This window comes from Sapajus apella, unplaced genomic scaffold, assembly GCF_009761245.1.
Source record: "Sapajus apella isolate SASKATOON/1434 unplaced genomic scaffold, GSC_monkey_1.0 scaffold23, whole genome shotgun sequence".
Classification (NCBI taxonomy): Eukaryota; Metazoa; Chordata; class Mammalia; order Primates; family Cebidae; genus Sapajus; species Sapajus apella.
Window position 1 is genome coordinate 14138660 of NW_022436963.1, and position 12325 is coordinate 14150984.

Genomic DNA, 12325 nt, shown 5'->3' on the forward strand with positions numbered 1-12325 from the left:
TTTTGATTGACAGTTACAGTCCTATCAGAAAAGCAGACTACATTTATTCTGGTGCACTGAAGGAGGTAAGCCTTAATCTCTTTAATCGTCTCATCCATGATGTCTTCGAATAAAGGAAAGCAATTACTATTTCAACTCCTGCTGGTTGACTTTCCTAGGAATAAACTGATTGGGATCAGAAGTCCTGTCAGTTGCATCTTGCTGGACCTTAGGGGGCTGCCGGTTACAAGTTGCATGACAGCCTAAGTTAACACTGTCCATGTTTTTCTGCCATGGCTCCTGCTCTGATCCTCCATCTGACTTCTCCTCTTCACAGGCATTACATAATGTGCCAGGGGAAAAATGGCCTGAAATAATCTCAGATCAGGAGGATGTGGACAAAAAAAACAAATTCAAATTGATAATCCAAGGCTGAGACGGCCACTGTCATTTAGCTCTCCTGAAATACTCAGCTTGTGTTTTGGTACCTGTTGCTATAACTTCAAAAAAATAAAGAAAAAGAATATCTTCATAGATATATATTTCAAAGCACAGCCCAGATATTTGATAGAAAAGTAGAGCTACTGATGTTTGTTTGATGTATGAATATTCAACAGTTATCATTTTCTAAAAATGGAGTCAATTATACTGTGGCAGCAACGGATTTAATAGCACCTTGAATCTGGAAGTCATGTCTGAGGCTATGGCGACAAATATAAGCTCTATCATCAGTTATGAGAGTGTCCCCTCCAATGCGGGAAGACACAGATGGTAATGAGACTGCAGAGAAGTGAGCTAATAAAACAAAATCAAGGCTTGCATGCAATGTCAGGAAATTTAGGGCACCAGAGATTATTAAAATAATCCTTCAGGTTTATACCTGGGGATCCACCCTTACCAGAAAGACATCCATAGCGGCAAAGAAAATATTTTGAGTAATTTTCTTTATATTGCTCACAGCACAAGGGAAGTATATCGCCATTTTTTTAAAAAAAAGATAATTCTATAAAGTCTGCAGTTTATTCTTCTGTTATGAACTGATGTAATTTGGTGTATTTAAAAAGAATAGCCCAGGGACTGAAATATTTTAATTTGCCTCTCTAATGAGAGGTTCTTTGCAGTTCTTCTAAGAATGCTTGTTTTCCGAAGCTTCTTTCTCCCACATTCTCTCCCACATACACATGCTACAAAACTGTGTATTATAGGCCTGCTTGGTTAAAGTATTACGTGTCAGGGAGGAAGCCAGCTTTATGTACCAGCACACACATACACAGGCACATATACCCAGGGCAAAGCCCCTAGTCCTAAATTTGCTTTCTTTTGTAAAAGAAAATCACTCTCACACTGCGAAATAGGAAAATTGGCTGTGGACACTTGTTATATATGCTTGATAATTTCACAGCCTTTTGTTCCACATTGCTTGTTTTGACATGGCTTTCTGCCAACCAGGAAGTTCTGTCAGTTTTTAGAAAGTCAGTGAACTCTGTTTATTTTATGGGTGGGAAGGGCTCCTTATTCCTTATTAGCTTGGAGGGGAATTAGCTTCCCCTGGGTGAATACCCAAAGTCAGATATGTTAATAGGCACTTAATCTCCTCATTTTAGGGGTTCCCAAAGTGTGATCATAAATGGGTTCACAAGGACTCTCAAAGTGTGATATGCAAACCAGCAGCAGCAGTGACAGCATCTGGGAGCTTGTTAGAAAGGCAAATGATCAGGCCTAACCCTAGACCTACTGACTCCGAAACTCTGGATGTGGGGGTACAGCAAGCCCCCTAGGTGATTCCAATGTGTGCTCAAGTTTGAGAACCACCATCTTCTAATACGTAAACCTCAGAATGCCTTATAAAGTAAGCACTGTCATTTCCATGTCCAATCCCTTGTTGGTGAGGATAGTGAGGCTCCAAAGGTAAGGCCATTTGTCACATACATGGGAAATAATGGGGCTGGGATTTAAACTCCAATTATTCCGGCTTCTAACCTTAAGCCCTTTCCTTGAAAGCTTTCATATCATCACTGCTGGCCTCAGAAAATTACTTTAAACTTTGAAAACAGTTCTTCCCAGGCTTGCCCAGAAGCAAAGCAGCTTCCCATGTGTGGAGGTACAATAGTCCTTCCTATGATTATGCTTCCAAGTCAAGCTTTCTCTCCTACCCTCAGCCATCATTTTGACAGACACACACAGAATCATACACTTGAGCTGGGAGGTTTTAGCAGCACTTAAGGCATCAGGGGAGAAGCCAGGGTAACAATAAGATCTTCAAATTTCCTGACCTCAAAGAAGTCCTTGACCTCACAGAATTTACCAGTCTATCTACGCACAGGCCATGGACTTACAAATAACTGAAGAATGGGCTGCTGTGCCTGATCCTAAATCCTAATGTGACCTTGGGGCATAGCTTTTGCCTTATCCCGAGAATTCTGAGGCAGGTGGTAGAAGATGCAGTGGAGGCAGAAGAGAGTTAGTTTCTTGTGAAATTATCAAGAAATTTCTGAGACATAAGGACTTTTGCTTTAGTCATGTATTCAGTTGATCAGACTTAGCAAAAAGAGGAAGGAGATCCTCCTGGAAGTTAGGAGAGTGGTTTGTTTCAGTAGGAGATCAAGTTTATGTTCTGAAAATTGCTGTCATGGTACACATAAAACTAGTACAATCTGAATCAGGTTGATGGACTGCATCAATGTCAATCTCCTGTTTGTGATATCGTATGATAGCTATGCAAGATGTTTTTTGTTGGGAGAAAATGGGGAAAGGGGATATAGGATCAACTGCATGTAAATGTACAAATATTTCAAAATAAAAAGTTTTTTTTTTTAAGTTGGTGTCATGGTAAGAAGGACACAAAGTGGTCTGGGAAAACCTTGTAACCATGTTCTTTCATATCTTTAAATATTATCCTTGATGGGTCTTCAAGTCTCCATAGCTCCTGAGCAATTGACAGGAAACTCATGACAGAGGGGGCTTTCCCATCATTCTTAACCTTTCACAGATGTCACTGGAACATAATGCTCTTACAGCTTAAGTGACACTTCGAGGGAGGGTCTCCTGGCTCTGGTAATTAGTGGGCATGTCTAGTACCCATCCTTAGGTGTGGTTGCTAGGTAACATGGTCACTCTGCTATTTAGGTACAGCATCTCTAACCTATTCCTTTCTTGAAAGGGGTGGACAGGCTGTGGGGAAAGGATCTTTGTTGGAAGAAAATCTGCCGGTTGCTGCCTTTTCAGTTTTTTTTTTTCCCCTTCTGAGCTGCCAGACGGAATATTTAAAAATACACCTAAGCTGCTGCTGGGAGCCAAGAATTTCACATCAACTGACTGCCTGTTAATGGTTTTGATGGAAGGCTTGATATAAAACACCACATCCCAGTAGATAATTTGATTGCAGACAAGATCAGACAATGCACTGCAGAGGATGTGGGGGTGCTATTTCTTGATTTCCCCCACCCCCAGGTGTGTAAAGGAATCTCTCTATTCCATAGCTGGAAATACAATATAATCCCTAACTATATCTTTCCAAGAAGTCTGAAAATGGGACGAATGTTTCCATTGGTAGTGAGGTGTGAAAAACTAGTCAGGATGGCCACTTTTCAAGCAAATGTTGAAAAGATGAATAGCATCTTTGGTTGGGTGCTGGGGGACACCTAATACCTTAAGGGAGATGAACAAGATCAAAGTGTATTTTCATTGAGAACGCTGATTAAGCCAAAGACTATCATTTAACATTCATAGGCCCCATGAGGCATGTACTTTAATACCCATTTCATAGATAACTGAGGATTCAAAAAGTGAATTAATTCACCCAAGGTCCCATAGCCAGTAAGGAAGGGGTGACGTCAGGTTTCAAATTAGATGCCTTTGGTCTCCAAATTCATACTTCTAGCTGTGTATGTTCTGCAGACTCTTCCAAGCTTAGATTTCTAAGACTCTATGAATAATCAGGAAACTGATCTTTCCAATAACTTTGATATAGAATCAGATACACTGAGTGGTTTCCAGAGTAGAGAGAAGCAGAAACCCTTAATGAATCAAAACAACCATCTCATTCTAGATCGCCTAGCTTAAGCCACATTTTTCTTTTAATGAGGGCGATTACAGATCTGTACAGTTCACAATTTTTTGTAAAGAGCTTTGTCTCTCTTTGTCACTTAGTGTAATCATTATAATACCTCCATGCATACAGTGCTTTAGGGCTTACAAAGCACTTTCACGTATATCATTTGATCATCATAATGATTCTATAAACTCAGTAGAACATTTTACAAATAAGGAAAATGTGGTTCACAAAGGGTAAATAAATTGGCTACGGTACCGTGTCTCAAAAATAGGACTTCTGTATTTTGGCTAGAACACTGCTTCACTATGTGGGGCTGTTCTATGCCTTGTGGGGCCTGTAGCAATGGTGGGTTCTCACCCATTAAATGCCAAGAGCTCTGCCCAGTCATTGTCATTCAACATTTAAAAAAATTGTGCCCTGGGGGAGTTAAACCATCCATTCCCCATGGAGATCTACTGACACATGGTGCAGGTAAGAGGGTTTGGGTGTCACACCTTTTCTAAGTCATGGAGCCAAGGCTCCAGATGGCAATTCCAGCACTCTTCCTACCATAGCACTATTTTAAGCTATCAAATGTGCAGCAGCCCCAGGGTTGGGGTGGTCTTCACAAAACTATTCCCATTGTTTCAATCATCAGAGAAATTCTTTTAAAGTAACTGTGCAAAAACGCGAAACTATTGACAAGGAGTTGGGCAAATGATCAATTTTTAGTAACTGAGATAATAGCTTACAGCTTTAAAAAGAAAAAGCATGTTGGCTGGGTGCGGTGGCTAATACCTGTAATCCCAACACTTTGGGAGGCTGAGGCAGGTGGATCACAAGGGCAGGAGTTCAAGACCAGCCTGGTCAAGATGGTGAAACCCTTTCTCTACTAAAATTACAAAAATCAGCTGGGTATGGTGGCACATGCCTGTAATCTCAGCTATTCAGGAGGCTGAGGCAGGGAATTGCTTGAACCTGGGAGGCAGAGGTTGCAGTAAGCTGAGATCATGCCACTGTACTCCAGCCTGGGTGACAAAGCAAGACTCTGTCTCAAAAAAAAAAAAAGAAAAAACATTTTAACAGAATCTGCACCAAAGGGCAAACAAACACAGAGGAGCCTTGTATAACACAAAGGTTATGCCTAGGTTTATCTTGCACATTAGAACCTTTAAATATTCTATATAATTATATGTTCACAGTTGAGAGCCAAATTTGATCTTATAAAAAGCATACTTTTTAAAAAGCATACCTATTAAAATATGCTTTTAATAACATGTAAATATATACCAGTAGATTTTAAAAAATTATCTTCTACATAATCTGCTTAGGACTTAAATTTCAATTTTTCTGATCAAGTTGCAAATTGGCTGCTTATGGGCCCAATTCTACCAATAAATGGGATGCTTGCTTTGGTCTACCTGTGTTTTCTCTTTAATAATTTTTGATTTTCTTTAGTGGACATAAGCATACTCCATTACCACTTCCAACTGTATTACATTCAATTAACCTTACTCTTACCTTACATAGGTAGTCCCTGTACTGAATTTGATGGCCTTATAGACATGCTTAGTCTAATTATCCAAGAAAAAAAAAAGTTTGAGGATTAATAAAAAAGGTGGCATATCAACATCTTTGGGGCCTGATAACTAATGGTTTAAAAGCATACCAGCTTTTAGCCTTCTGAGACCTTGGTTTCCCAGCATAAAAAATGAGGCTCATCGAGTCGGGCCTTTATATTGGTGGAATCCACATCTGCAGATTCAACCAGCTGTGGATCAAAATATTTTAAAAAATAAAACATAAAAATACAAAATTTAAAAAGAGTGTAACAACTATTTATATAGCATTGACATTGTATTAGGTATTGTAAGTAATCTAGAAATAATTTAGATTCTATGAGAGGATATGCGTAGGATATATCCAAATACTATGCCATTTTATATAAGAGACTTGAGCATCCATAGGTTTTAGTATCTGTGGGGGGTCCTGGAAGCTATCTTCCATGGATACCAAGGGATGACAATATTATAATTTCACCTATGTCATGGGCTATTGTGAATATTGTATGCATAAATGTAAAAACATATTGATAAAGCTCAACATGCAGCATTTGTCTACCTATTCATGGTCCCTACCATTTACTAGACACTCTTACAGGTGTAGTATCAAAGCACAGCATCCACCCTACCCACCAATGATTTACCACTTACTAGACACTCTCTGGATTCTGAGCCAAGAATAATAAACAGGTCAAGCCTTTGTTGGGCTATTATTAGCTCTCTGGCTTTATATTCAGTGTTAACAAATATTTATTTCTGACAGCCATCTCTTTGATACAGAGCCAAAAAATAGTTCCTACTGAGAATGCAAAATGGAGACAAGAGAAGTCAGCGGATATGCTGCATTTCCACCTCCTATTTGACTGTAACATTCAGGACCTGCCCCTGCCCAATAGCCAATCTGTTGTCAATAAACAGGGGCATCTCCTCTGCTGAGATTTCTTTCCTCTCTTCTGTCCACCACCACCAGGTGGGTAAGTGGGTAGGTAGGCAGGTGGGTGGCTGAGGGGGTAATTGGGCTTCTCCCTCACCACCCATGCCATCCTGTGTTGAGCTCTGCAAAGTCTCCTATCACCTTATTTTGAAATTGTTTCATTACAGGAGACAAAAACGTCTTCATGTAATATCATGTCTTGGATGCAGGTCTGACACCTAGTGGGTCCTCATCTTTGAAATCTATTAAAAGACCCAATTAGTGCTCATCTTTGAAAATCACTCTCCCCCTCTTCTAGCCCACACCAAGGCAAGTAACCAAAGTTGCTTTTCCAGGTTTTGACATTTTTACAAATCAGGATCTTCTTCAACATTAAAGAGAACATTTACCCCCGTCTGAGTTAAAAGCTTTCTCCTAGTCTACTTTAATAGCAATCATCTGCTGACAATTTTTCCCTCTTGGATGTACTTATCAGCCAAATTGGTACACCAAATGAGAAAAATGCTGAAAATACTTATGCTTTGTCTTTGTTCTCCTTGTTTTTCCCTAGTAAAGTAAATACAAGAAAAGCAAATTGAGGGGATAATGGCTACAGGTGCTTGAAGCTAAATTAATTAGAAACCCCACAGTCCCACTCAGTCATAAACAAAGTCTCCCTACAGAAAATTGGTGCTGTATAGCTGCACAGACATGACTTAAGAAATCTTTCAATACACGGCCTTTTCAATGATGTTAAAACTATCACACTGACAGTTAATACTGATGGGGTGTGCTGGGTCCAGACATTTCCAAGATGAGACCCTGTATGTTTCCTGGAGACTTGATTAGATTATTCTTACCTTAGGAAAACACAGGCACAAGAGATCTTCTCACCAAATTCTGGACTACAGACCCTGTAGGATATTTCTATTATCCAGTCAGTCTTTTTCCAAATGGATATGTAACATCCTCATATATCCTCATGCAAATTGTGGACTTTACCAACTGTCAAACATGGAACAGTTCCAATTTGCTGGGAAGGATTTATTTCATCATATGCACAAATGTCAAAATTATTCCATTTCCTAGACATAGAATTATAGACAAATACGTACATTTCAAAGATTATAACCCAGGAAATTTGCTTGATAACAAATCACCACCATTTTAAGGGCAGGAGTACATGTACCTCAAGTCCTGGGCAGTCTTAGACTACTCACTTCTAACCATAGATATGATAAGTATTATAATAACTAACATCACTTGTGTGCTGTATGCCAGATGCTATGCAACAATTTATATATACTTAAATCTCATGAAAACTCTCTAAATATTATCTTCATTTTCCAGATGAGGAAACTAACACAAAGAGAGGTGAAATAACTTTTCCAAAGTCACACAGCTAGCAAGTGGCAGAGACACTGTCATACCTAGGGAGACCAACTTCCAAAACCATGCTCTTCTCCCCTGCATGAAGCTGCTTCTTTAATAACAGCTTCATTGTCACAGTCACCTGTTAAGGAATCAGGATGATGGGTTTGTCCTCTAGAATGAGCATTGAAACCTGGCCTGCTGGCATGGTTCCATTACGAAATTACTGTGAGGTCTCAACTAAATCACTTAATCTCTCTCAACCTTCAGTATCTCATTTGATTCAGTATAAAGAAACACGGGTGTTTGTAAAAATTAAAGAGTCATAGATGTAATATTTTAGAATGTAAATTCCATCAATAGTCTCTACAGTATCCTAAATACCTAAAACTATAGTAGGAAGTGCTAAAAAAATTGCTGAATAAATGAGTAATCCAACAAAAGAAAAATCACTACATAGAAAGCATTAAATGCAGCAAGACTATTGCACAGCTGACCTGAATTGACCACTTACAAGGTGCTATAAGCCTAACTAAATTTTTTTATTAAACCTTAGTACCACATCCTGCAATGTATTTGGATTCTTGTTCATTTGGAACAGGTGAGAAAACAGGGATCCAGACTATTTAAGTGTCTTAACCAAGATCTCATGGCTAATTAAGTATCAAAGCTAATTTTTGAACCCAGGTTTTCTCTGGTCAAGATGCTGAGCAGACAAAGATAAATTATGCATGTGTCTCTTTTCTTAAGAAGCTTGCATTTCATTGTCGATAGGTAAGCATGCATGGAAATAACAAATGGAGACCTGTTGGGTTAAGAGTTATAAAACAAAAACAGAACCAACACAGGAGAGTGAGAGTGATTCTGAATGGGTCAGGGCTAGTGTTTCTAAATCTTGTCTGGATTTTAGAATGATTGGGGCTTGGTACTACTAGTTTTAAAAGTACTCCAGGTGACCTATTGTACAGCTAAGGTTGAGAGCCACGAATCCATGCAGATCTCTTTAAAAAGTGTTTATGTTAAGCTTTAAGGGATAAGTGGCATGGTGATCTCAGAGGAATAGAGGGCTTAAAAGACTTGCCCAAGCCACACAGCATAATAATGTCAAAGTTAAAACAGAATCCAGAAACCCTATGCCTAGATCTTAGGGAACATTTGTGAGATAAAGACACTACCACTGCATTAGACAGCAGAAAATGTTGACTGGGAAGGTAGTTTCATTCCACCAGAGGACATTGCAGTGAATAAATTTCACCTGTGGAGCAGAGTTTTCACCTAGCACCATAAATTTCAGCTTGACGCACACTTGTTACCAGTAGGACTAAGAAATGGAGAGCGGAGAATCTATTTCGCTGCCTCTCCTCACATCGCTCATCATCAGCTTCTGATGTGAAAACACAAAGCTTTGCTTAGTCCGTATCTATAGATCCTAAATGTAAGAAGATAAGCTGCTGCCGCTGAGGCGTTGCCTCGCGTGATGGATGAAGCCAACTATTGCAACTGCTGAAAAATCTCCCAGTCTTGCAGTCATAAAACTAAAAGGCAGAGAAAAAGGGGGCCATCTGCTTCATGCTGGCTACAGATTTAGCTCTGCTTGGATGGAATGAAGAACCCCTCCACGCCTTTAAAAAAACAACAACAACCAACAACTTCTTGTTCATTTTTGGAGGAATTGCCTCCTCTAGGTACAGAGTGTTTTAAACATAGCTGTATGTCTGAAATTAGGAAAGAGTAAGAAAGCCACAAGGCGTCTTCTTTTTGGCCTCACTCTTTTAATATCTGGTTTTAGGGAGAGTCCAGGCCACTTTTCTAGACTGGGAGAAGATACGGCACATAATTTTCTACTATTCTTTGATTAAGACAAGATTTTGCTCTATTGCCCAGGCTGGATTACAGTGTCATGGTTACAGCTCACTGAAGCCTCAGCCTCCCCAGGATCCTCCCACCTTAGGCTCTCGAGTAGTTGGGACAACAGGCACATACTATCATGCCTGGCTAACTTATTTAAACATTTTTTTTTAGTAGAGATTAAGTCTCGCTATGTTGTCCAGGCTGGTCTTGAATTCCTGGCCTCAAGTGATCCTCCTGCCTCAGCCTCCCAAAGTGCTAGGATTACAGTGGCAAGCAGAAACCACTGTAATCCTAGCACTTTGGGAGGCTGAAGCAGGAGGATGCTGAGGCATGGCCAGCTTATTCTTAGATTTTTAACAAATGATAATTTCAACTCTTATAGCTACTGGTACATTTTAATACTACTTTTATCATGGAGGAGATATTATCAATGTTCTGGGGTTTGCACTGGCAGAATATATAATGGGATCTTAATTGATATAAGAGTTTCTCAACCCTATTTCTGTAGAACACTGTAGTGCTTTCAAATCCCCCATATGGGGCATAAGAGAGATAGAAGCTGGTGCTGAACCTGGGCTCACCGCTCTCCCTCCACACCCCTTCCCCCAAAAGACAGCGTCTCCATCTTTATCTGTTTATCTATTGGGGTTCTGTATAAGATTGTTTTTGATAAAACTATTTCAGTTATTAAACAATACTAACTGGGGAAAAATCAGATTATAAACCCTGTGTATAGTACAATCTCATTTTTTCAAAATAGGTACACACACATGCACATTTATAACACACAGAAAAAGGGACACTGGAAATATGTGCACCAAATGATCTCTTCCTGATGTGATTATAATGATTCCTATTTTTGCTGTTGTGCTTATTTGCAAGTTCTCTGTCATGGGTTTTTGTAAGAAAAAGAAAATCATGTGTCAGTAAAAGAAAGAGTCATGTTTTCAACAAATGTGGACTTTTGAGAACTCCTCAGTGAAGTGAAGGTGTGGTGCTGTCAGACCCCATACAACATGAAGAGGTGCTCTTCAACACATGTCAGTTGAGGGTAATATCCCTTCCGGCCTGGAAGCACCCACTTTGGGGCATCTCCAAGCTTACATTTCCACAAGTGGGACAAGCTGGTGGCTTTCAATTGGCCCCATCTACCATCCCTAGAATGATTGATGATCATTTCTAACTAGATAGGGAACTCCTCATTGTTTATAGAAAATTAGAACTAGATCCTTGGTCCTTCAGGTTCCTCTAAATCACGCGGGTGCTAGGTCTTCATCAATGACAAACTGAAGCAAGAACATAGTGGTAAGGGCACCAACTTTTGATTTAGACATTTGTCAGAGCCTTACCCTAACCAGCTGTAACCACGGATAAGTCACCTTCTCTCTCCACACCTCACCTTCCTCATCAGAAACATCAAGATCATAATATTACTTACTGTACAGAGTTCCTGTGAAGCTTAGATCCAATAATCCTACATATGTCTGCTAACATGTGATGGACTTAGTCTGGGCTCACCAAGCATTTAATAGTATAAGTATTATTATCAAATTTCCTTTGCTCTTCCTATCTGTCTGCTTTTCCTAGAAACATCAAAATTGTATTTAATTCTAGGTCCAGCCAAGTAAAGAGAATGATGTAATGGTACAGTAAAGGGCTTACTTGGCATTTGGGAAAACTAAGGCAAGAAGCTGTAATGTTCTCCCAATTACAATTCTTACACAATTATGCACTGGTAACAGTGAGTAGTATCATAATCTGGCCTGTTATAAGAGTTAAAATAGGAAATTTTACTTCCATTTTCCATGGGTTTGGAAAAGGGATAATATTTAAAGGAGCAGATTCATTGTTTGGAATAGAATCTATGAAGTATAAGAAAACAAACTTTAATATAATTTAAATGGAAAGTTTTCTAAATCTTTGCAAAATATAAATTCACTTTATGAAGAAACAATGTCCTAGTAAGAGCTTCTGAATTAGAAAAATGTAAATTACTTTTTTAAAAGTTTCATGGAAATAAGATATATCAGATAGTAAAGTTACCTTTTCCCATTAAGTACTATCTCGAAATAAAAAACACAGAACTGATATTGCAGATTACCTTGCAGCAAATTAAAACAATTAGGGAACAAAAGGGAGCTTGGTGGGTCAAATCTAGAAAATTCTTGTAAAATGCCTCACTTCAGCCGAATGATCAAAAAACCTATTTTCGTCCAAGTACTCTACAATCTTCAAATACAATTCTCTCCCATGTGTCTGCAAAATGATACTCAAACACGTTCTTATTTTTCATAATTGAGTCTGTGATTGGGTGTGCTTAGCTCTTTATGAGAAAATATGGGGCCATGTAAATTAAACATTAGTTCCCTTTATCATCATGTGTATACACCTTGTAATCATGAATTATGCAGGCCGCTACTGGCTGTCTTATTATGACAGAGAGCAACTGCATGAACCTCAAAGAGGGGACATGCAAATCATAGAAGGGGCAAAATCGAGCTGCGTAGTATTGTCAGGAGAAAGTGTCAGACATTCTCCTGTTGACCATGATGTTTCTCAAGATACACTCACAACATTTCAGGGAAACATAGCTTCCCTATACTGAGCCTAGACTTG

The 12325-nt window shown here is 39.1% G+C and overlaps 1 protein-coding gene across 41 annotated transcripts in view; it reads right to left on the reverse strand.

Annotated features, from left to right (window-relative positions):
• Window positions 1-12325, reverse strand: part of CADPS (calcium dependent secretion activator) — a 471326-nt gene that overhangs the window by 422632 nt on the left and 36369 nt on the right. The gene's annotated exons all lie outside the window — the stretch shown is intronic.